The 25,961-nt window shown below is 35.3% G+C and overlaps 1 protein-coding gene across 1 annotated transcript in view; it reads left to right on the top strand.

The window, feature by feature from the left end:
• LOC143231891 (atrial natriuretic peptide receptor 1-like) overlaps window positions 1-25,961 on the top strand; it is a 204,730-nt gene that overhangs the window by 12,992 nt on the left and 165,777 nt on the right. The window lies entirely within an intron of this gene.

The raw sequence follows: 25,961 nt of genomic DNA, 5'->3' as shown, positions 1-25,961 counted from the left end.
TTACAGTATGAGATGTTTATATTTAGTGTGACTAGGAATATATTACAGTATGAGATGTTTATATTTAGTGTGACTAGGAATATATTACAGTATGAGATGTTTATATTTAGTGTGACTAGGAATATATTACAGTATGAGATGTTTATATTTAGTGTGACTAGGAATATATTACAGTATGAGATGTTTATATTTAGTGTGACTAGGAATATATTACAGTATAAGATGTTTATATTTAGTGTGACTAGGAATATATTACAGTATGAGATGTTTATAATTAGTGTGACTAGGAATATATTACAGTATTAGATGTCTATATTTCTGTGATTACGAATATATTGTGATTTAAATGTTTATATTTAGTGTGACTAGGAATATATTACAGTATTAGATGTCTATAATTAGTGTGACTAGGAATATATTACAGTATAAGATGTTTATATTTCTGTGATTACGAATATATTGTGATTTAAATGTTTATATTTAGTGTGACTAGGAATATATTACAGTATAAGATGTTTATATTTCTGTGATTACGAATATATTGTGATTTAAATGTTTGTATTTAGTGTGACTAGGAATATATTACAGTATGAGATGTTTATATTTAGTGTGACTAGGAATATATTACAGTATTAGATGTCTATATTTCTGTGATTACGAATATATTGTGATTTAAATGTTTATATTTAGTGTGACTAGGAATATATTACAGTATTAGATGTCTATAATTAGTGTGACTAGGAATATATTACAGTATAAGATGTTTATATTTCTGTGATTACGAATATATTGTGATTTAAATGTTTATATTTAGTGTGACTAGGAATATATTACAGTAAAAGATGTTTATATTTCTGTGATTACGAATATATTGTGATTTAAATGTTTGTATTTAGTGTGACTAGGAATATATTACAGTATGAGATGTTTATAATTAGTGTGACTAGGAATATATTACAGTATGAGATGTTTATATTTCTGTGATTACGAATATATTGTGTTTTAAATGTTTGTATTTAGTGTGACTAGGAATATATTACAGCATGAGATGTTTATATTTAGTGTGATTAGGAATATATTACAATATGAGATGTTTATATTTTTGTGATTACGAATATATTGTGATTTAAATGTTTGTATTTAGTGTGACTAGGAATATATTACAGTATGAGATGTTTATATTTAGTGTGATTAAATGTATTGTTTTAGCTGTTTGTATTTAGTGTGACTAAATATATTGTGTTTTAAATGTTTGTATTTAGTGTGACTAAATATATTGTACAATTATTAAATATTTATATTTTGTGTGTTTAAGAAGATATGACACTATTAAATGTTTATATTTAGTGTTATTAGTAATATGTCATATTATTAGTAATATGTCGTATTATTAAATGTTTATATTTAGTGTTATTAGGAATATGTCATATTATTGAATGTTTATATTTAGTGTTATTAGTAATATGTCGTATCATTAAATGTTTATATTTAGTGTTATTAGTAACATGTCATATTGTTAAATGTTTATATTTAGTGTTATTAGTAACATGTCGTATTATTAAATGTATATATTTAGTGTTATTAGGAATATATTATCCCGTTACATGTTAATATTTGGTAAGATTATGAATACACTTTATATTAATGTTTCATTTCGACTGGTTAGGTACTTATACCTTGATTAATACCGTTTTCACTTTTTTATATTGTATGCCTCAGTGTGCATTCAATTCATGAAGTGTACTGTCTAATACTATAATACACATTGTATGTTTTATTTTGCACGCGATATGAGATGGATGCGTCTTCTTCTGTGCATCATTGTTGCAATCCACGTGACTCAATATTTATTCGGCCTGGCATGGCCAAGCACGTAAGGCGTGCGACTCGTAATCCGAGGGTCGCGGGTTCGCATCCCCGTCGCGCCAAACATGCTCGCCCTTTCAGCCGTGAGGGCGTTATTATGTGACGGTCAATCCCACTATTCGTTGATAAAAGAGTAGCCCAAGAGTTGGCGGTGGGTGGTGATGACTAGCTGCCATCCCTCTTGTCTTACACTGCTAAATTAGGGACGGCTAGGACAGATAGCCCTGGAGTAGCTTTGTGCGAAATTCCAAAACAATATTTATTCTGTCAATAAAATCTTTGCATGCCTTTGATACGTGTAATAATCTTTGGTTTTCATTGAAGTTCAAATCAGCACAATAAAGAATGGTTATATGAGTAATAGTTCTACACGTAAGTCAAACAAAGACTGTTTTATTATCTTCATGTGTTACTTAAATGAGAGTTTGTTCTTGTTTCTTCTGATGTTAAAGTTTGATAATAATTGAACCAATCGTATTCCAAATGATGTAGCAGAAAGTGTCTAAACCTCTACCTCCTGTGGTCGCTGATTTTGTGAGCCTCTTAATAAAAATAAAGCACCTATCTGGTGACATCGTAAAGAAACAATTGCTTTGTTACATCCAGCTCAAGAAACGGGGCTTAATCACAATCACTTGGATTCAATAGATAAATTAATTTATCAAGTATGCGCCTCTATTATGGTCAATGGGATTTAAAGGCAAATATATATGTTTCACACAACATAAAAACGCGTTTTATGAAGAGTGTTTGTTTCTTTGTTGTAATGTTAAAGCACGAAACTGCACAGTGAGCCACGTGTGCTCTGTTTACCACTGATACATAAAAGGAACTGTTAGCGTTACAAACCCACTCACTGACTTACCACTGAGCCACCTTGGAGTAGGTGTGGTAGGCGTATTACAAAGGAAGTATATGTTTTCATTGTTATCCACAAGATCTAAGGAGCTAGAAAACATATTTTAAATTATGGCACTTGAGATGTAACGGATCACCTGCACACTCTAACACTGTAATGTAAGATACATCACAATCAGACATTTTTTATGTCAGCAAGACTGAAGTACTGAACCAAATGTTTCATATACTCTGTTACCTACGACAGTGTCTTCTGTACTTGCTAAGCTTTATCTACATTATTTCGAGGTCAAAGGTTAACTCACAGTTACTAATTTTTTACACCTGTGTATAGCTTCTATACAATTGGAGAACTAAATCGAGTGACATACGTAGCGTAAAATCATTAGCACAATTTGACGGAAACCTCAGTATTCATTCTTTTGTATAAAAACACTTTACTTGATCGGATAAAGGCTAGGTGGTTAAGGCGCACGACTCGCAATCTGAGGGTCGCGAGTTCGAATTCCTGTCACACCAAACATACTCGCCCTTTCAGCCGTGGGGGCATTTACAAAGTTACGGACAATCCCACCATTCGTTGGTAAAAGAGAAGTCCAAGAGTTAGCGGTGGGTGGTGATGACTAGCTGCCTTCCCTCTAGTCTTACACAGCTAAATTAGGGACGGCTAGCACAGATAGCCCTCGAGTAGCTTTGTGCGAAATTCCCAAACAAACACACAAAAATTCTTTTGAGTCTGACATTGCAAAATTAGGGACGGGTAGCGCAGTTGGTTCTCGTGTAGTTTTGCACGAAAGTGAAAACAAAAATCAAAATAAAACATTAATGAAGTTTTCAACAGTGGCTTCTACTGGTAACAACATCGAATAACTACAGCGAAAGGAGTCTTGTGTGTTGAGTAGGAGAAATGATCTAGGAGCTTAATGAATTAAAGTTGAACTACCTTTCACTTTTCAACGGTAAGTTTACGACTAATGTCATCAAACCGTAATATGGCCGAACCATATAAAAGATGTCGTATCTTTTATGAGGGCACTCGGAAATATCAAAGTATTCTGTTTTCGATGAACCACATTTACCAATTATTTCTTAAAATTCACGTACTTTTGTTTTTATTTAAAGTATTTTAAAATCGTACATAAGTTAACGAGATCGTTTTGTGCTAGCAGAACTAATTTATTATCTACTTATAATTTTGCAATGTTTTAATGAATTATTTTTGTGTTTAATACATTCACGTATTTACTTGAAAAAGAATGTATTTTAATAGAATACGTCGTACATCGTTTAAGTGAATTCGACAGCCACGGGCTCTGTGCAAGTCTGAACTTCCCTCGGTAATTAATAGTTACAAAGTAAACACCTCCGGCGTGCATTTTACTGCACAAAGTGAATGCATATATGTTTTAATCACAACAATAATGTGTAGTAAGTAAATTCACATATGTTTTAATCATAACAAATAATGAAATCATTTTCAGAAACAGTAGATGTGACATGTTGAAGAATGTAAATCATAATAAGCACCGTAGTTCTATACATATATCTCAAAACTCATGGTGTGTAAAATACAGTCAGAACCATGTTGCGAAGAATCTAGTCTCAGAGAGTGTAGGGAATAATCAGAACCATGTTGCGAAGAATCTAGTCTCAGAAAGTGTAGGGAATAATCAGATCTATGTTGGGAAAAACCTAGTTTAAGAGAGTGTAGGGAATGATCAGAACTATGTTGGGAAGAATCTAGTTTCAGAAAGTGAAGGGAATAATCAAACTATGTTGGGAAAAACCTAGTTTAAGAGAGAATAATCAGAACGATGTTGGGGAGAATCTAGTCTTAGAGAGTGTAGGGAATAATCAGAACTATGTTGGGAAAAACCTAGTTTAAGAGAGTGTAGGGAATAATCAGAACTATGTTGGGAAAAACCTAGTTTAACAGAGTGTAGAGAATAATCAGAACTATGTTGGGAAAAACCTAGTTTAAGAGAGTGTAGGGAATAATCAGAACTATGTTGGGAAAAAACCTAGTTTAACAGAGTGTAGAGAATAATCAGAACTATGTTGGGAAAAAACCTAGTTTAAGAGAGTGTAGAGAATAATCAGAACTATGTTGGGAAAACCTAGTTTAACAGAGTGTAGAGAATAATCAGAACTATGTTGGGAAGAATCTAGTTTAAGAGAGTGTAGAGAATAATCAGAACTATGTTGGGAAAAACCTAGTTTAAGAGAGTGTAGGGAATAATCAGAACTATGTTGGGAAGAATCTAGTTTAAGAGAGTGTAGGGAATAATCAGAACTATGTTGAGAAGAATCTAGTCTCAGAAAGTGAAGGGAATAATCAAACTATCTTGGGAAAAACCTAGTTTAAGAGAGTGTAGGAATGATCAGAACTATGTTGGGAAGAATCTAGTTTCAGAAAGTGAAGGGAATAATCAAACTATGTTGGGAAAAAACCTAGTTTAAGAGAGAATAATCAGAACTATGTTGGGGAGAATCTAGTCTTAGAGAGTGTAGGGAATAATCAGAACTATGTTGGGAAGAATCTAGTCTCAGAGAGTGTAGGGAATAATCAGAACTATGTTGGGAAAAACCTAGTCTCAGAGAGTGTAGGGAATAATCAGAACTATGTTGGGAAAAACCTAGTTTAACAGAGTGTAGGGAATAATCAGAACTATGTTGGGAAGAATCTAGTTTAAGAGAGTGTAGGGAATAATCAGAACTATGTTGGGAAAAACCTAGTTTAACAGAGTGTAGGGAATAATCAGAACTATGTTGGGAAGAATCTAGTTTAAGAGAGTGTAGAGAATAATCAGAACTATGTTGGGAAAAACCTAGTTTAAGAGAGTGTAGGGAATAATCAGAACTATGTTGGGAAAAAACCTAGTTTAAGAGAGTGTAGGGAATAATCAGAACTATGTTGGGAAAAACCTAGTTTAAGAGAGTGTAGGGAATAATCATAACTATGTTGGGAAAAAACCTAGTTTAACAGAGTGTAGGGAATAATCAGAACTATGTTGGGAAGAATCTAGTCTCAGAGAGTGTAGGGAATAATCAGAACTATGTTGGGAAGAATCTAGTTTAAGAGAGTGTAGGGAATAATCAGAACTATGTTGGGAGAAACCTAGTTTAACAGAGTGTAGGGAATAATCAGAACTATGTTGGGAAGAATCTAGTCTCAGAGAGTGTAGGGAATAATCAGAACTATGTTGGGAAAAACCTAGTTTAACAGAGTGTAGAGAATAATCAGAACTATGTTGGGAAAAACCTAGTTTAAGAGAGTGTAGGGAATAATCAGAACTATGTTGGGAAAAAACCTAGTTTAAGAGAGTGTAGGGAATAATCAGAACTATGTTGGGAAAAACCTAGTTTAAGAGAGTGTAGGGAATAATCATAACTATGTTGGGAAAAAACCTAGTTTAAGAGAGTGTAGGGAATAATCAGAACTATGTTGGGAAAAAACCTAGTTTAAGAGAGTGTAGGGAATAATCAGAACTATGTTGGGAAAAACCTAGTTCAAGAGAGTGTAGAGAATAATCAGAACTATGTTGGGAAAAAACCTAGTTTAAGAGAGTGTAGGGAATAATCAGAACTATGTTGGGAAAAACCTAGTTTAAGAGAGTGTAGGGAATAATCAGAACTATGTTGGGAAAAAACCTAGTTTAAGAGAGTGTAGGGAATGATCAGAACTATGTTGGGAAGAATCTAGTTTCAGAAAGTGAAGGGAATAATCAAACTATGTTGGGAAAAAACCTAGTTTAAGAGAGAATAATCAGAACTATGTTGGGGAGAATCTAGTCTTAGAGAGTGTAGGGAATAATCAGAACTATGTTGGGAAGAATCTAGTCTCAGAGAGTGTAGGGAATAATCAGAACTATGTTGGGAAAACCTAGTTTAAGAGAGTGTAGGGAATAATCAGAACTATGTTGGGAAGAATCTAGTTTAAGAGAGTGTAGAGAATAATCAGAACTATGTTGGGAAAAACCTAGTTTAAGAGAGTGTAGGGAATAATCAGAACTATGTTGGGAAAAACCTAGTTTAAGAGAGTGTAGGGAATAATCAGAACTATGTTGGGAAAACCTAGTTTAAGAGAGTGTAGGGAATAATCATAACTATGTTGGGAAAACCTAGTTTAACAGAGTGTAGGGAATAATCAGAACTATGTTGGGAAGAATCTAGTCTCAGAGAGTGTAGGAATAATCAGAACTATGTTGGGAAGAATCTAGTTTAAGAGAGTGTAGGGAATAATCAGAACTATGTTGGGAGAAACCTAGTTTAACAGAGTGTAGGGAATAATCAGAACTATGTTGGGAAGAATCTAGTCTCAGAGAGTGTAGGGAATAATCAGAACTATGTTGGGAAAACCTAGTTTAACAGAGTGTAGAGAATAATCAGAACTATGTTGGGAAAACCTAGTTTAAGAGAGTGTAGGGAATAATCAGAACTATGTTGGGAAAACCTAGTTTAAGAGAGTGTAGGGAATAATCAGAACTATGTTGGGAAAAACCTAGTTTAAGAGAGTGTAGGGAATAATCAGAACTATGTTGGGAAAACCTAGTTTAAGAGAGTGTAGGGAATAATCAGAACTATGTTGGGAAAAACCTAGTTTAAGAGAGTGTAGGGAATAATCAGAACTATGTTGGGAAAACCTAGTTCAAGAGAGTGTAGAGAATAATCAGAACTATGTTGGGAAAACCTAGTTTAAGAGAGTGTAGGGAATAATCAGAACTATGTTGGGAAAACCTAGTTTAAGAGAGTGTAGGGAATAATCAGAACTATGTTGGGAAAACCTAGTTTAAGAGAGTGTAGGAATGATCAGAACTATGTTGGGAAGAATCTAGTTTCAGAAAGTGAAGGGAATAATCAAACTATGTTGGGAAAAAACCTAGTTTAAGAGAGAATAATCAGAACTATGTTGGGGAGAATCTAGTCTTAGAGAGTGTAGGGAATAATCAGAACTATGTTGGGAAGAATCTAGTCTCAGAGAGTGTAGGGAATAATCAGAACTATGTTGGGAAAAACCTAGTTTAAGAGAGTGTAGGGAATAATCAGAACTATGTTGGGAAGAATCTAGTTTAAGAGAGTGTAGAGAATAATCAGAACTATGTTGGGAAAAACGTAGTTTAAGAGAGTGTAGGGAATAATCAGAACTATGTTGGAAAGAATCTAGTTTAAGAGAGTGTAGGGAATAATCAGAACTATGTTGGGAAGAATCTAGTCTCAGAGAGTGTAGGGAATAATCAGAACTATGTTGGGAAAAACCTAGTTTAAGAGAGTGTAGGGAATAATCAGAACTATGTTGGGAAGAATCTAGTTTAAGAGAGTGTAGGGAATAATCAGAACTATGTTGGGAAAAACCTAGTTTAACAGAGTGTAGAGAATAATCAGAACTATGTTGGGAAGAATCTAGTTTAAGAGAGTGTAGGGAATAATCAGAACTATGTTGGGAAAAACCTAGTTTAACAGAGTGTAGGGAATAATCAGAACCATGTTGGGAAGAATCTAGTTTAAGAGAGTGTAGGGAATAATCAGAACTATGTTGGGAAAAACCTAGTTTAACAGAGTGTAGAGAATAATCAGAACTATGTTGGGAAGAATCTAGTTTAACAGAGTGTAGGGAATAATCAGAACTATGTTGGGAAGAATCTAGTCTCAGAGAGTGTAGGGAATAATCAGAACTATGTTGGGAAAAACCTAGTTTAACAGAGTGTAGAGAATAATCAGAACTATGTTGGGAAAAAACCTAGTTTAAGAGAGTGTAGGGAATAATCATAACTATGTTGGGAAAAAACCTAGTTTAAGAGAGTGTAGGAAATAATCAGAACTATGTTGGGAAAAAACCTAGTTTTAGAGAGTGTAGGGAATAATCAGAACTATGTTGGGAAAAAACCTAGTTTAAGAGAGTGTAGGGAATAATCAGAACTATGTTGGGAAAATCCTAGTTCAAGAGAGTGTAGAGAATAATTAGAATCACGTCGGGAAGAATCTAGTCTCAAAATATATAGAACGAAATCAGAACCTTGTCGGGAAGAACCTATTCTCAGGATATGTAAAACATAATTAGAATCATGCTATGAAGAAACTATTATGAGAGGATGTCGGATATTATTACAATTTTGTCATTAAGAACTTGTTGTCTGGGGTAGTCGCATATAATTACAATTATGTTATGGTAAACTTATCCTTTTGGAGAGTAGAATACAATTAGAATCATATCATGAAAAAATTATTTTCTTTTGATGTGTAGAATATATACTCTTCAAAAAAAGAAACGCAAAAGGCAAAATTTGAGACATATTGTTAACAAGTTTATTCCGGGTAGTTCTGTATGACACGTGTAAAACTTTGCACATTAACTGCTGAACATCCAAAGTCTGCAAAGGCGAAGTCCACGCTCACTAGTTGAAGTTTAACGTCACTCAACGTCAATAACGAGTATGCCCCCGCGAGCATCAATAACTGCTTGGCATCTACCGCCCATGGAAGCGATGAGATGACGAATCACATCCTGTGGAATGGCTGTCCACTCAGCCTGAAAAGCTGCTGCAAGCTGCTGCAAGCTGAGGTTGTCGTCGTCGCAGACGTCGGTCCAACTCGTCCTAAAGGTGTTCGATGGGGTTTAAATCTGGTGATCGGGAGGGCCGGGGAAGAACGTTGATGTTGTGGTGTCTCAAAAAAACAGTGGTGAGTCGGGCTGTGTGAGGACGGGCGTTGTCATGTTGAAAAACGTCGTTGACGTTCACCATGATGGGTTGGGCCTAAGAATCTCGTCGACTGTTGCGTACGGTCTGATCGGAAATCCTTCGCAGCCCTGGTATGGTTGAGGCAGTAGACGTCGCAGTGGTGGTCCTATCCCGAAGGTGACGTAACCGGATGTAGCGATCTTGTGCGGGCGTGGTCACACGTGGTCTGCCAGATTGTGGACTGTTACAAGTTGATCCATGTTGTTGGTGACGATTCCATAGCCTTGTGATGGTGCTTGGGTAAACATTCACAGTTCTGGCAACATCTGATCGAGATTCGCCTGCTTCCAAGCGAGCAATGGCGTTGTTGCGTTGTGCTTCAGTCAGTCTTGGCGTAACTGTATTGCGTATCGGTGGCTTAACACTGAGCTATGGAAACCTAGAACCCGTCACTTTTATAGGGAGTTTGCACATGTTGCACTTGCAAAACATGCAGATCTCCCAAACAAATTTACTGGACACGAATGCGTTTTGGCGAAAAACCCGATGTTTTCCTCCCTTTTCAAAGTGCACAACTTTTATTGTCATTTTGGTCTGACAATCAGTGCCTTAACACGTGTAACATCACATACTCTGAGCTTGTAACGTTATTACATATATTTCTCTTTAAAATAACAAAAATATCCCTTTTGCGTTTCTTTTTTTGAAGAGTATACTTAAGTATTGTCGTGAAGAACATAAATGCTAGAAGCGTAGAATATATTTCGAATATTGTCAAGAAAACCTCATTCGCTAAATATGTAAAATAAACTTTTAATATTATCGTGGAGGACCTTGTCTCTTACAATGTAGGATATACTTTTGATATTGTCGTCAAGGACCAAGTCTCTTACAGTGTAGAATATACTTGTAATATTGTCGTGAAGGACCTAGTCTCTTACAGTGTAGAATATACTTTAATATTGTCGTGAAGGACCAAGTCTCTTACAGAGTAGAATATACTTTTGATATTGTCGTGAAGGACCTTGTCTCTTACAGTGTAGAATATACTTTTGATATTGTCGTGGAGGACCTAGTCTCTTACAGTGTAGGATATACTTTTGATATTGTCGTCAAGGACCAAGTCTCTTACAGTGTAGAATATACTTGTAATATTGTCGTGAAGGACCTAGTCTCTTACAGTGTAGAATATACTTTTAATATTGTCGTGAAGGACCAAGTCTCTTACAGAGTAGAATATACTTTTGATATTGTCGTGAAGGACCTTGTCTCTTACAGTGTAGAATATACTTTTGATATTGTCGTGGAGGACCTAGTCTCTTACAGTGTAGGATATACTTTTGATATTGTCGTCAAGGACCAAGTCTCTTACAGTGTAGAATATACTTGTAATATTGTCGTGAAGGACCTAGTCTCTTACAGTGTAGAATATACTTTTAATATTGTCGTGAAAGACCAAGTCTCTTACAGTGTAGAATATACTTTTGATATTGTCGACAAGGACCTAGTCTCTTACAGTGTAGAATATACTTGTAATATTGTCGTCAAGGACCAAGTCTCTTACAGTGTAGAATATACTTGTAATATTGTCGTCAAGGACCAAGTCTCTTACAGTGTAGGATATACTTTTGATATTGTCGTCAAGGACCAAGTCTCTTACAGTGTAGAATATACTTGTAATATTGTCGTGAAGGACCTAGTCTCTTACAGTGTAGAATATACTTTTAATATTGTCGTGAAGGACCAAGTCTCTTACAGTGTAGAATATACTTTTGATATTGTCGTGAAGGACCTAGTCTCTTACAGTATAAAATATACTTTTGATATTGTCGTGGAGGACCTAGTCTCTTACAGTGTAGGATATACTTTTGATATTGTCGTCAAGGACCAAGTCTCTTACAGTGTAGAATATACTTGTGATATTGTCGTGAAGGACCTAGTCTCTTACAGTGTAGAATATACTTTTAATATTGTCGTCAAGGACCAAGTCTCTTACAGTGTAGAATATACTTTTGATATTGTCGACAAGGACCTAGTCTCTTACAGTGTAGAATATACTTGTAATATTGTCGTCAAGGGCCTAGTCTCTTACAGTGTAGAATATACTTTCGATATTGTCGTGGAGGACCTAGTCTCTTACAGTGTAGAATATACTTTTGATATTGTTGTGAAGGACCAAGTCTCTTACAGTGTAGAATATACTTTTGATATTGTCGTGGAGGACCTAGTCCCCTACAGTGTAGAATATACTTTTGATATTGTCGTGGAAAACTTAGTCTCTTACAGTGTAGAATATACTTGTAATATTGTCGTCAAGGACCAAGTCTCTTACAGTGTAGAATATACTTTTCATATTGTCGTAAAGGACCTAGTCCCTTACAGTGTAGAATATACTTTTGATATTGTCGTGGAGGACTTAGTCTCTTACAGTGTAGAATATACCTTTGATATTGTCGTCAAGGGCCGAGTCTCTTACAGTGTAGAATATACTTTTATTATTGTCGTAAAGGACCTAGTCTCTTACAGTATAGAATATACTTGTAATATTGTCGTAAAGGACCTAATCTCTTACAGTGTAGAATATACTTGTAATATTGTCGTGAAGGACCCAGTCTCTTACAGTGTAGAATATACTTTTGATATTGTCGTCAAGGGCCAAGTCTCTTACAGTGTAGAATATACTTGTAATATTGTCGTCAAGGACCAAGTCTCTTACAGTGTAGAATATACTTGTAATATTGTCGTCAAGGGCCAAGTCTCTTACAGTGTAGAATATACTTTTCATATTGTCGTAAAGGACCTAGTCTCTTACAGTGTAGAATATACTTTTGATATTGTCGTGGAGGACCTAGTCTCTTACAGTGTAGAATATACTTTTGATATTGTTGTGAAGGACCAAGTCTCTTACAGTGTAGAATATACTTTTGATATTGTCGTGAAGGACCTAGTATCTTACAGTGTAGAATATACTTTTAATATTGTCGTGAAGGACCAAGTCTCTTACAGTGTAGAATATACTTTTGATATTGTCGACAAGGACCTAGTCTCTTACAGTGTAGAATATACTTGTAATATTGTCGTCAAGGGCCAAGTCTCTTACAGTGTAGAATATACTTGTAATATTGTCGTCAAGGTCCAAGTCTCTTACAGTGTAGAATATACTTGTAATATTGTCGTCAAGGACCAAGTCTCTTACAGTGTAGAATATACTTGTAATATTGTCGTAAAGGACCTAGTCTCTTACAGTGTAGAATATACTTTTGATATTGTCGTCAAGGTCCTTGTCTCTTACAGTTTAGAATATACTTTTGATATTGTCGTGGAGGACCTAGTCTCTTACAGTGTAGAATATACTTGTAATATTGTCGTGAAGGACCTAGTCTCTTACAGTGTAGAATATACTTTTAATATTGTCGTGAAGGACCAAGTCTCTTACAGTGTACAATATACTTTTGATATTGTCGACAAGGACCTAGTCTCTTACAGTGTAGAATATACTTGTAATATTGTCGTCAAGGACCAAGTCTCTTACAGTGTAGAATATACTTTTGATATTGTCGTGAAGGACCTAGTCTCTTACAGTATAAAATATACTTTTGATATTGTCGTGGAGGACCTAGTCTCTTACAGTGTAGGATATACTTTTGATTTTGTCGTCAAGGACCAAGTCTCTTACAGTGTAGAATATACTTGTGATATTGTCGTGAAGGACCTAGTCTCTTACAGTGTAGAATATACTTTTAATATTGTCGTGAAGGACCAAGTCTCTTACAGTGTAGAATATACTTTTGATATTGTCGACAAGGACTTAGTCTCTTACAGTGTAGAATATACTTGTAATATTGTCGTCAAGGACCAAGTCTCTTACAGTGTAGAATATACTTGTAATATTGTCGTCAAGGGCCAAGTCTCTTACAGTGTAGAATATAATTTTGATATTGTCGTGGAGGACCTAGTCCCTTACAGTGTAGAATATACTTTTGATATTGTCGTGGAGGACCTAGTCTCTTACAGTGTAGAATATACTTTTGATATTGTTGTGAAGGACCAAGTCTCTTACAGTGTAGAATATACTTTTGATATTGTCGTGAAGGACCTAGTATCTTACAGTGTAGAATATACTTTTAATATTGTCGTGAAGGACCAAGTCTCTTACAGTGTAGAATATACTTTTGATATTGTCGACAAGGACCTAGTCTCTTACAGTGTAGAATATACTTGTAATATTCTCGTCAAGGGCCAAGTCTCTTACAGTGTAGAATATACTTGTAATATTGTCGTCAAGGACCAAGTCTCTTACAGTGTAGAATATACTTGTAATATTGTCGTCAAGGACCAAGTCTCTTACAGTGTAGAATATACTTGTAATATTGTCGTAAAGGACCTAGTCTCTTACAGTGTAGAATATACTTTTGATATTGTCGTCAAGGACCTTGTCTCTTACAGTTTAGAATATACTTTTGATATTGTCGTGGAGGACCTAGTCTCTTACAGTGTAGGATATACTTTTGATATTGTCGTCAAGGACCAAGTCTCTTACAGTGTAGAATATACTTGTAATATTGTCGTGAAGGACCTAGTCTCTTACAGTGTAGAATATACTTTTAATATTGTCGTCAAGGACCAAGTCTCTTACAGTGTAGAATATACTTGTAATATTGTCGTGAAGGACCTAGTCTCTTACAGTGTAGAATATACTTGTGATATTGTCGTGAAGGACCTAGTCTCTTACAGTGTAGAATATACTTTTAATATTGTCGTGAAGGACCAAGTCTCTTACAGTGTAGAATATACTTTTGATATTGTCGACAAGGACTTAGTCTCTTACAGTGTAGAATATACTTGTAATATTGTCGTCAAGGACCAAGTCTCTTACAGTGTAGAATATACTTGTAATATTGTCGTCAAGGGCCAAGTCTCTTACAGTGTAGAATATAATTTTGATATTGTCGTGGAGGACCTAGTCCCTTACAGTGTAGAATATACTTTTGATATTGTCGTGGAGGACTTAGTCTCTTACAGTGTAGAATATACTTGTAATATTGTCGTCAAGGACCAAGTCTCTTACAGTGTAGAATATACTTTTCATATTGTCGTAAAGGACCTAGTCCCTTACAGTGTAGAATATACTTGTAATATTGTCGTCAAGGACCAAGTCTCTTACAGTGTAGAATATACTTTTCATATTGTCGTAAAGGACCTAGTCTCTTACAGTGTAGAATATACTTTTGATATTGTCGACAAGGACTTAGTCTCTTACAGTGTAGAATATACTTGTAATATTGTCGTCAAGGACCAAGTCTCTTACAGTGTAGAATATACTTGTAATATTGTCGTCAAGGGCCAAGTCTCTTACAGTGTAGAATATAATTTTGATATTGTCGTGGAGGACCTAGTTCCTTACAGTGTAGAATATACTTTTGATATTGTCGTGGAGGACTTAGTCTCTTACAGTGTAGAATATACTTCTAATATTGTCGTCAAGGACCAAGTCTCTTACAGTGTAGAATATACTTGTAATATTGTCGTCAAGGACCAAGTCTCTTACAGTGTAGAATATACTTGTAATATTGTCGTCAAGGACCAAGTCTCTTACAGTGTAGAATATACTTTTCATATTGTCGTAAAGGACCTAGTCTCTTACAGTGTAGAATATACTTTTGATATTGTCGTGGAGGACCTAGTCTCTTACAGTGTAGAATATACTTTTGATATTGTTGTGAAGGACCAAGTCTCTTACAGTGTAGAATATACTTTTGATATTGTCGTGAAGGACCCAGTCTCTTACAGTGTAGAATATACTTTTCATATTGTCGTAAAGGACCTAGTCTCTTACAGTGTAGAATATACTTTTAATATTGTCGTGAAGGACCAAGTCTCTTACAGTGTAGAATATACTTTTGATATTGTCGTGAAGGACCTAGTCTCTTACAGTATAAAATATACTTTTGATATTGTCGTGGAGGACCTAGTCTCTTACAGTGTAGGATATACTTTTGATATTGTCGTCAAGGACCAAGTCTCTTACAGTGTAGAATATACTTGTGATATTGTCGTGAAGGACCTAGTCTCTTACAGTGTAGAATATACTTTTAATATTGTCGTCAAGGACCAAGTCTCTTACAGTGTAGAATATACTTTTGATATTGTCGACAAGGACCTAGTCTCTTACAGTGTAGAATATACTTGTAATATTGTCGTCAAGGACCTAGTCTCTTACAGTGTAGAATATACTTTCGATATTGTCGTGGAGGACCTAGTCTCTTACAGTGTAGAATATACTTTTGATATTGTTGTGAAGGACCAAGTCTCTTACAGTGTAGAATATACTTTTGATATTGTCGTGGAGGACCTAGTCCCCTACAGTGTAGAATATACTTTTGATATTGTCGTGGAGGACTTAGTCTCTTACAGTGTAGAATATACTTGTAATATTGTCGTCAAGGACCAAGTCTCTTACAGTGTAGAATATACTTTTCATATTGTCGTAAAGGACCTAGTCCCTTACAGTATAGAATATACTTGTAATATTGTCGTAAAGGACCTAATCTCTTACAGTGTAGAATATACTTGTAATATTGTCGTGAAGGACCCAGTCTCTTACAGTGTAGAATATACTTTTGATATTGTCGTCAAGGGCCAAGTCTCTTACAGTGTAGAATATACTTGTAATATTGTCGTCAAGGACCAAGTCTCTTACAGTGTAGAATATACTTGTAATATTGTCGTCAAGGGCCAAGTCTCTTACAGTGTAGAATATACTTTTCATATTGTCGTAAAGGACCTAGTCTCTTACAGTGTAGAATATACTTTTGATATTGTCGTGGAGGACCTAGTCTCTTACAGTGTAGAATATACTTTTGATATTGTTGTGAAGGACCAAGTCTCTTACAGTGTAGAATATACTTTTGATATTGTCGTGAAGGACCTAGTATCTTACAGTGTAGAATATACTTTTAATATTGTCGTGAAGGACCAAGTCTCTTACAGTGTAGAATATACTTTTGATATTGTCGACAAGGACCTAGTCTCTTACAGTGTAGAATATACTTGTAATATTGTCGTCAAGGGCCAAGTCTCTTACAGTGTAGAATATACTTGTAATATTGTCGTCAAGGACCAAGTCTCTTACAGTGTAGAATATACTTGTAATATTGTCGTCAAGGACCAAGTCTCTTACAGTGTAGAATATACTTGTAATATTGTCGTAAAGGACCTAGTCCCTTACAGTGTAGAATATACTTTTGATATTGTCGTCAAGGTCCTTGTCTCTTACAGTTTAGAATATACTTTTGATATTGTCGTGGAGGACCTAGTCTCTTACAGTGTAGAATATACTTGTAATATTGTCGTGAAGGACCTAGTCTCTTACAGTGTAGAATATACTTTTAATATTGTCGTGAAGGACCAAGTCTCTTACAGTGTAGAATATACTTTTGATATTGTCGACAAGGACCTAGTCTCTTACAGTGTAGAATATACTTGTAATATTGTCGTCAAGGACCAAGTCTCTTACAGTGTAGAATATACTTTTGATATTGTCGTGAAGGACCTAGTCTCTTACAGTATAAAATATACTTTTGATATTGTCGTGGAGGACCTAGTCTCTTACAGTGTAGGATATACTTTTGATTTTGTCGTCAAGGACCAAGTCTCTTACAGTGTAGAATATACTTGTGATATTGTCGTGAAGGACCTAGTCTCTTACAGTGTAGAATATACTTTTAATATTGTCGTGAAGGACCAAGTCTCTTACAGTGTAGAATATACTTTTGATATTGTCGACAAGGACTTAGTCTCTTACAGTGTAGAATATACTTGTAATATTGTCGTCAAGGACCAAGTCTCTTACAGTGTAGAATATACTTGTAATATTGTCGTCAAGGGCCAAGTCTCTTACAGTGTAGAATATAATTTTGATATTGTCGTGGAGGACCTAGTCCCTTACAGTGTAGAATATACTTTTGATATTGTCGTGGAGGACCTAGTCTCTTACAGTGTAGAATATACTTTTGATATTGTTGTGAAGGACCAAGTCTCTTACAGTGTAGAATATACTTTTGATATTGTCGTGAAGGACCTAGTATCTTACAGTGTAGAATATACTTTTAATATTGTCGTGAAGGACCAAGTCTCTTACAGTGTAGAATATACTTTTGATATTGTCGACAAGGACCTAGTCTCTTACAGTGTAGAATATACTTGTAATATTCTCGTCAAGGGCCAAGTCTCTTACAGTGTAGAATATACTTGTAATATTGTCGTCAAGGACCAAGTCTCTTACAGTGTAGAATATACTTGTAATATTGTCGTCAAGGACCAAGTCTCTTACAGTGTAGAATATACTTGTAATATTGTCGTAAAGGACCTAGTCTCTTACAGTGTAGAATATACTTTTGATATTGTCGTCAAGGACCTTGTCTCTTACAGTTTAGAATATACTTTTGATATTGTCGTGGAGGACCTAGTCTCTTACAGTGTAGGATATACTTTTGATATTGTCGTCAAGGACCAAGTCTCTTACAGTGTAGAATATACTTGTAATATTGTCGTGAAGGACCTAGTCTCTTACAGTGTAGAATATACTTTTAATATTGTCGTGAAGGACCAAGTCTCTTACAGTGTAGAATATACTTGTAATATTGTCGTGAAGGACCTAGTCTCTTACAGTGTAGAATATACTTGTGATATTGTCGTGAAGGACCTAGTCTCTTACAGTGTAGAATATACTTTTAATATTGTCGTGAAGGACCAAGTCTCTTACAGTGTAGAATATACTTTTGATATTGTCGACAAGGACTTAGTCTCTTACAGTGTAGAATATACTTGTAATATTGTCGTCAAGGACCAAGTCTCTTACAGTGTAGAATATACTTGTAATATTGTCGTCAAGGGCCAAGTCTCTTACAGTGTAGAATATAATTTTGATATTGTCGTGGAGGACTTAGTCTCTTACAGTGTAGAATATACTTGTAATATTGTCGTCAAGGACCAAGTCTCTTACAGTGTAGAATATACTTTTCATATTGTCGTAAAGGACCTAGTCCCTTACAGTGTAGAATATACTTGTAATATTGTCGTCAAGGACCAAGTCTCTTACAGTGTAGAATATACTTTTCATATTGTCGTAAAGGACCTAGTCTCTTACAGTGTAGAATATACTTTTGATATTGTCGACAAGGACTTAGTCTCTTACAGTGTAGAATATACTTGTAATATTGTCGTCAAGGACCAAGTCTCTTACAGTGTAGAATATACTTGTAATATTGTCGTCAAGGGCCAAGTCTCTTACAGTGTAGAATATAATTTTGATATTGTCGTGGAGGACCTAGTTCCTTACAGTGTAGAATATACTTTTGATATTGTCGTGGAGGACTTAGTCTCTTACAGTGTAGAATATACTTCTAATATTGTCGTCAAGGACCAAGTCTCTTACAGTGTAGAATATACTTGTAATATTGTCGTCAAGGACCAAGTCTCTTACAGTGTAGAATATACTTGTAATATTGTCGTCAAGGACCAAGTCTCTTACAGTGTAGAATATACTTTTCATATTGTCGTAAAGGACCTAGTCTCTTACAGTGTAGAATATACTTTTGATATTGTCGTGGAGGACCTAGTCTCTTACAGTGTAGAATATACTTTTGATATTGTTGTGAAGGACCAAGTCTCTTACAGTGTAGAATATACTTTTGATATTGTCGTGAAGGACCCAGTCTCTTACAGTGTAGAATATACTTTTCATATTGTCGTAAAGGACCTAGTCTCTTACAGTGTAGAATATACTTTTGATATTGTCGTCAAGGGCCAAGTCTCTTATAGTGTAGAATATACTTTTGATATTGTCGTCAAGGGCCAAGTCTCTTACAGTGTAGAATATACTTTTGATATTGTCGTCAAAAAATACGAATTTCCCCGGCATGTCCAAGTGGGTTAAGGTGTTCGACTCGTAATCTGAGGGTCGCGGGTTCGCATCCCCATCGCGCCAAACATGCTTGTTTTATCAGCCTTGGGGCGTTATAATGTGACGGTCAATCCCACTGTTCGTTGGTAAAAGAGTAGCCCAAGAGTTGGCGGTGGGTGGTGATGACTTGCTGCCTTCCCTCTAGTCTTACACTGCTAAATTGGGGACGGCTAGCAGAGATAGCTCTCGAGTAGCTTTGTGCGAAATTCCAAAACAAACAAACAAACAGTTTACATAGTGACGAATAAATAGTATCTGAAAGAAAATATAATATCAAAGTGCACGAACAAACAAATGCTATCCAGAAATGGTAGGTCATGCAGCCTGTTAACTGCTTATATACTAGCGCTGTGTTTCTCGTGGGTTAAAGAACGATCAGTGGGACTCTCACGTCGTGATTGGTCTAGAGAAATTTACAGTCACCGGTTGACAACGTTTTAAACGTAACAAAACGTGACCTGATTTCAATTAAAATGACTGACGTATATAAAAGTATATATGATGTTTTGTTAAAAAAATGTGTACGTGATGGAGAAAAATGGATATCATATTTGAATTCAGGTACGAAATTCACTTGTCGGCCTATCTTAATCCAAGAAACGAAGATCACGTGTTGACCTATCTTAATCCATGTTAGGAAAATCATTTGCTAGCCTGTCTTAATTTACATTATGAAGATCACTTGTTGGCCTGTCTTAATCCACGTTAGGAAAATAATTTGTTGGCCTGTCTTAATTTACATTATGAAGATCACTTGTTGGCCTGTCTTAATCCACGTTAAGAAGATTACTTGTTGGTCAGTGTTAAAACACCTTAAGAAGTTCACTTTAATGCCTGTATTAATCCACATTACGAAACATACTTGTTGGCCTACCTATTTATTTAATTTTTATCAAAAAACTCTTTATCTTCCAAACTACCGGTCGTGAACAGCAATTATGTGGTATGTTTTGAATTTCAGGTTAAAGCCTTTCTTCTTGACCGTTAAGGTTTGGTCTGACATAATCAGTTTTAAGCAATTTTTTCAGGCATCATTCACAATATGTCTCAGAAATACAGGCCTTTTTGAATTGTACTGTTTCTAGAATTCAGGGAACATTTTGTAATATTAATTTTTAAATAATATGTTTTAATAATGCTACATCCATGCAATACACACACATGTATTTTGTTTCAAATCTGCTTATATAAAATTTTGTTATACAATAGATTTCCATCTTTATGGAGCCTGAGCATTACTTAAGATTAACATGACTGGAATACAAATTCGAGGATTCGATAATTGCTTCTCGTTGCCGGATCATATATACACTATAAGAGTGATGGTAAAATCTCGCTACTGTTGACTAACTGCTTTCCTTCTCAAGTGTTGGAGATGAGAACTGTTGACTAGCTGCTTTCCTTCTCAAGTGTCGGAGATGAGAACTGTTGACTAGCTGCTTTCCTTCTCAAGTGCTGGAGATGAGAACTGTTGACTAGCTGCTTTCCTTCTCAAGTGTTGGAGATGAGAACTGTTGACTAGCTGCTTTCCTTCTCAAGTGTTGGAGATGAGAACTGTTGACTAGCTGCTTTCCTTCTCAAGTGTCGGAGATGAGAACTGTTGACTAGCTGCTTTCCTTCTCAAGTGCTGGAGATGAGAACTGTTGACTAGCTGCTTTCCTTCTCAAGTGTTGGAGATGAGAACTGTTGACTAGCTGCTTTCCTTCTCAAGTGTTGGAGATGAGAACTGTTGACTAGCTGCTTTCCTTCTCAAGTGTCGGAGATGAGAACTGTTGACTAGCTGCTTTCCTTCTCAAGTGCTGGAGATGAGAACTGTTGACTAGCTGCTTTCCTTCTCAAGTGTTGGAGATGAGAACTGTTGACTAGCTGCTTTCCTTCTCAAGTGTTGGAGATGAGAACTGTTTACTAGCTACTTTCCTTCTCAAGTGTTGAGATGAGAGCTGTTGACTACTTGCTTTCCTTTTCAAATGTTGGGATAAGAACTGTTGACTAGCTGCTTTCCTTCTCAAGTGTTGGAGATGAGAGCTGTTGACTACTTGCTTTCCTTTTCAAATGTTGGGATGAGAGCTGTTGACCAGTTGCTTTCCTTTTCAAGTGCTGGGAATGAGAGCTGTTTATCAGCTGCTTTCCTTCTAGCCTATCAGCTTAAAAATTAGGAACAGCAGTAAGCATGCATTCCTAATGTATGGATTTGTGCGAATATTATGAAATAAACAAACACAGAGAAAATTACCTTAGTTGTGTAATTCTGCGCTTAAACAAAAGCAAATTAATTAAATATTTCTACAACATTCACATCTCAACAGAAATTATAAATGTAGCGTTTGAAACACCAGACAGATTTGTTCGTAGTTACTGTAACAGCTTGTGTAATAATTTTTAAAACATACTGTGCACTTGATACAACATTACTAACAACACTACGTAACATAAATTTAGTTCCTGGATAGTATGTGTTATTTCTTAATTGCTTATGTTGTAAAAGTACAGAAAATGACCATTATTCCCTTCAAACTTTGCTTTTGTGACCTGGATAATGAAATTTAGAAACTAACCTATTTTCTATGTAAAACGGGAAAATTTTCACATTTTCATTTACATAAGGTCTGAATAAAACAACATATGAATCAATATTTACATGTATTTATAATAAAGTTATACAAAAATGAACAAAGATGTTTAGACGTGAGTAGTTTTTTTGAGAGTTGTGACTGTAATGTAAATCACTTTCACGTATCAGCCCCAATACAGTCTCCTAATCATGTTTTCGTTATAAGCTCCCAGGTCACAAAAGCAAAGTTTGAAGAGAAAAATAGATATTTTCCATTTACTTTAGACATAAGCACAAGAAAAAATTTGTTACGTAGGGTACAGAGAAGATAACTGGGTTTATGTTTGCGTGGTTTTGACTTATTGAAACGACATTTTTACTGCACAGATGTTTTTCAGTTATTTGTTTTTATCCTACAAAACACTCGAATATCCAGTCAAAAATAGACCTTAATAAAATTATACAAGACATGAAACACGAAGACATTTCATGTACAAATCAGAGATAGTTCGACAAAATATAATTTCAGTTTCTAAACTATATTTTTCCTTATATATAACAGCAGAATTAAAATCTTTTCTGGATACTATTCAGGATCAATGAAGGATAGTAGTTATATTTGTAATAACAAATACTAAAATAAGTTTTATTTAACCTGTTGACTGCCAAGTATTTCAGCTGCTACAATACAACTCTAATACTTCTTCATTTTGTAAAATTTTTCGTGACGCCATTTTGGATCGAAAGTGAAACAATTTGTAAGTAGGTCAAATGCATGTATGGTGCTGACATCTAGTGTTTAAGTTAGGTATTATTGAGAACGAATTTACTCATCCGTGGCACTGTGTTACCGATCGGCTTGGACGAGTTATCTCGTCTACAGCACTGAATAGGTTAAAGATAAGTTAATAAAGCCAGTTGACAACCAAAACGACAGCCTATGAGACAAAGGGGGCAAAGCGATCGAGGCAAGTATCTGTAAGGTTTAGAAATAACCAACTCTAAATTGGAATGTGTTTAAGCACCTTGAACGTTTTAGTAGTCATTACCCCATGCCTGGCCAAAAGATAAATTATCTCAATCAAGGCAGTGAATTTTCTGAAACATTAAAGGTTTATTGGTTTTGAGACTATGAAAACAAATGTTTTACATTTTCGTAACATAGTTATAAAATCATCAGTGAACAAGCAGAATAGTTAATAACCATAAACCTCCAAGTGGGGAGAAAAAATCCGGGTTCTGACTTATAAACTGACAGTAACTCATTGTACAAAGAGGGCGTTTGTTTGCTGGTTTTTCGAATTTCCTGTGAAATTACATGAAGGCTAATTGGGCTAGTCGTTCCTAATTTAGAAGTGATAGACTAGAGGGAAGACAGCTAGTTAACACCACCCACACTCACCTCATGAGCTACTCTTTTGTCAACAAATAGTGGGATTGACTGTCACATTATAACGAATACCTTTGTTCAGAATTCTAAAAACAAACTTTTCTAGACCCTTTATAGAAACGTAGTTTCCTTTGTAACGATACAACGTGTTTGAAAAGCTATATTTAGTGATATATGAAAATAAAGAGTTATCCAGATAGGGAGACAAAAAGTTTGTTTATTTTGTGATTACACACAAAATTGCATAAAGGGTTATCTATGTTCTGCCTACTACGGGGATCGAAACCCGGTTTCTAGCAGTATAAGTCCGCAGACTACCACCGCGCCTATGGAGGGCAGAGAGACAAATCTGTGTGTTCTCATTCACTACTTATATTACACGCACGTACATCTTAGCCCGAGTGACTTCTATCACCTCTAATTTAAAAAAAACAATCGATAAGGGTGTTCGTTGTCGACTCTATGCAGTACTTGGCTGCTTATAGTTAATGGATTTGTTTGCACATTATAAATAATTAGAGCTACGATATTTCGGTTCACGTCTCGAGAAGTGCACGAGTTCTAGCTTAATGTCTTCTTCATTCTACGTAAACAACTAAAGAACCAGCTAAACAAGTTACGTTAACCAAAACAAGTAGTGTTTTTCTTATCCACCCGTTAAAAAATCTATTTTTCTCATAAATAATGTGAAATAGCTTCGAGATATATCCATATTTCTATTCCCATATTTTTTTCTACAGTTAATATTAAAATTTATTATGGCTGATCATTACGCGTTGCAGTGTGGTACAACATAAACTTATTACGATCAATCGTTACGCGTTGCAGTGTGGTACAACGTAAACTTATTATGATCAATCGTTACGCGTTGCAGTGTGGTACAATATAAACTTATTACGATCAATCGTTACGCGTTGCAGTATGGTACAACATAAACTTATTACGATCAATCGTTACGCGTTGCAGCGTGGTACAACATAAACTTATTATAATCAATCATTACGCGTTGCAGCGTGGTACAACATAAACTTATTATAATCAATCATTACGCGTTGCAGTGTGGAATAACATAAACTTATTACGATCAATCGTTACGCGTTGCAGTTTGGTACAACATAAACTTATTACGATCAATCGTTACGCGTTGCAGTGTGGTACAACATAAACTTATTACGATCAATCGTTACGCGTTGCAGTTTGGTACAACATAAACTTATTACGATCAATCGTTACGCGTTGCAGTGTGGTACAACATAAACTTATTACGATCAATCGTTACGCGTTGCAGCGTGGTACAACATAAACTTATTATAATCAATCATTACGCGTTGCAGTGGGGAACAACATAAACTTATTACGATCAATCGTTACGCGTTGCAGTGTGGTACAACATAAACTTATTACGATCAATCGTTACGCGTTGCGGTGTGGAACAACATAAACTTATGACCGATCATTACGCGTTGCAGCGTGGTACAACATAAATGTTTAAATGATTATAAAATGAGCTTGACTTATAATTACTGCAACGAAAAATTCCATTTTCCCTTCAATCTATTTATGAAACTAATATTAGGCTCGGTTATTTAACAAGACAGTTCTTTTTATAGACTTGAAAATTACTTAACCTTTTCAGTAATAAAATATTTATAATAATCTTTAATTATTTTATAAAAACTTCCTGTCAACATTTGTTTTAAGACATCTAAATTGGCATTTGTCAAGAGTTACTAGCCTCCTATTCTAAGCTTTTCGTAGCAGTTGTTTCTGAAATACTTGTTTCATGACATTTTAACTGCTAAAAAAAATCTAATGACATAGCACGTGTATAGATATGTTTATTTTGAATCTGGCGCAATGCTACACCAGGGATATCTCTACTAGCTGTCCGTCATTTAGCAGTGTAAAAATAGAGGGAAGGCTATTTTTTTTAAATCAACGAATAATAGAATTGACCATCACATTATAATGCCCCCAGGCCTGAAAGGGCGAGCATATTTGGTGCGATGGGGATTCGAAGCATCGTCTCTTGGATTACAAGTACAGGGTCTTAACCACATGGCTATGCCAACCCTGTAATTTAAAGTACAAACTATCATTATTTAGCGAGATTTCTCTCTGTTTTACTTCAAATTATTTAAGTTACTTAACTAAATTTACAGTTTAACCCAAGCATTTCAATGTTTTAAATCAATGATATTTTACAAGGTTGCGAATGTTTTTTAGTTTTTTAACCATGGAAAATATCTGGTTTATAAAATCACGTGTTTATTGGATATTCCTCATGCCACTTGTTTACTGGATATTCCTCATGTCACGTGTTTACTGGATATTCCTCATGTCACGAGTTTACTGGGTATTTCTCATGTCACGTGTTTACTGGGTATTCCTCATGTCACGTGTTTACTGGGTATTCCTCATGTCACGTGTTTACTGGATATTCCTCATGTCACGTGTTTACTGGATATTCCTCATGTCACGAGTTTACTGGGTATTCCTCATATCACGTGTTTATTGGATATTCCTCGTGTCACGTGTTTATTGATATTCCTCATGTCACGTGTTTACTGGATATTCCTCATGTCACGAGTTTACTGGGTGTTCCTCATATCACGTGTTTACTGGATATTCCTCGTGTCACGTGTTTACTGGATA

The sequence above is a fragment of the Tachypleus tridentatus genome, chromosome 11 (genome assembly GCF_004210375.1).
Source record: "Tachypleus tridentatus isolate NWPU-2018 chromosome 11, ASM421037v1, whole genome shotgun sequence".
Classification (NCBI taxonomy): domain Eukaryota; kingdom Metazoa; phylum Arthropoda; class Merostomata; order Xiphosura; family Limulidae; genus Tachypleus; species Tachypleus tridentatus.
This window is presented reverse-complemented; position numbering and strand designations above follow the sequence as displayed.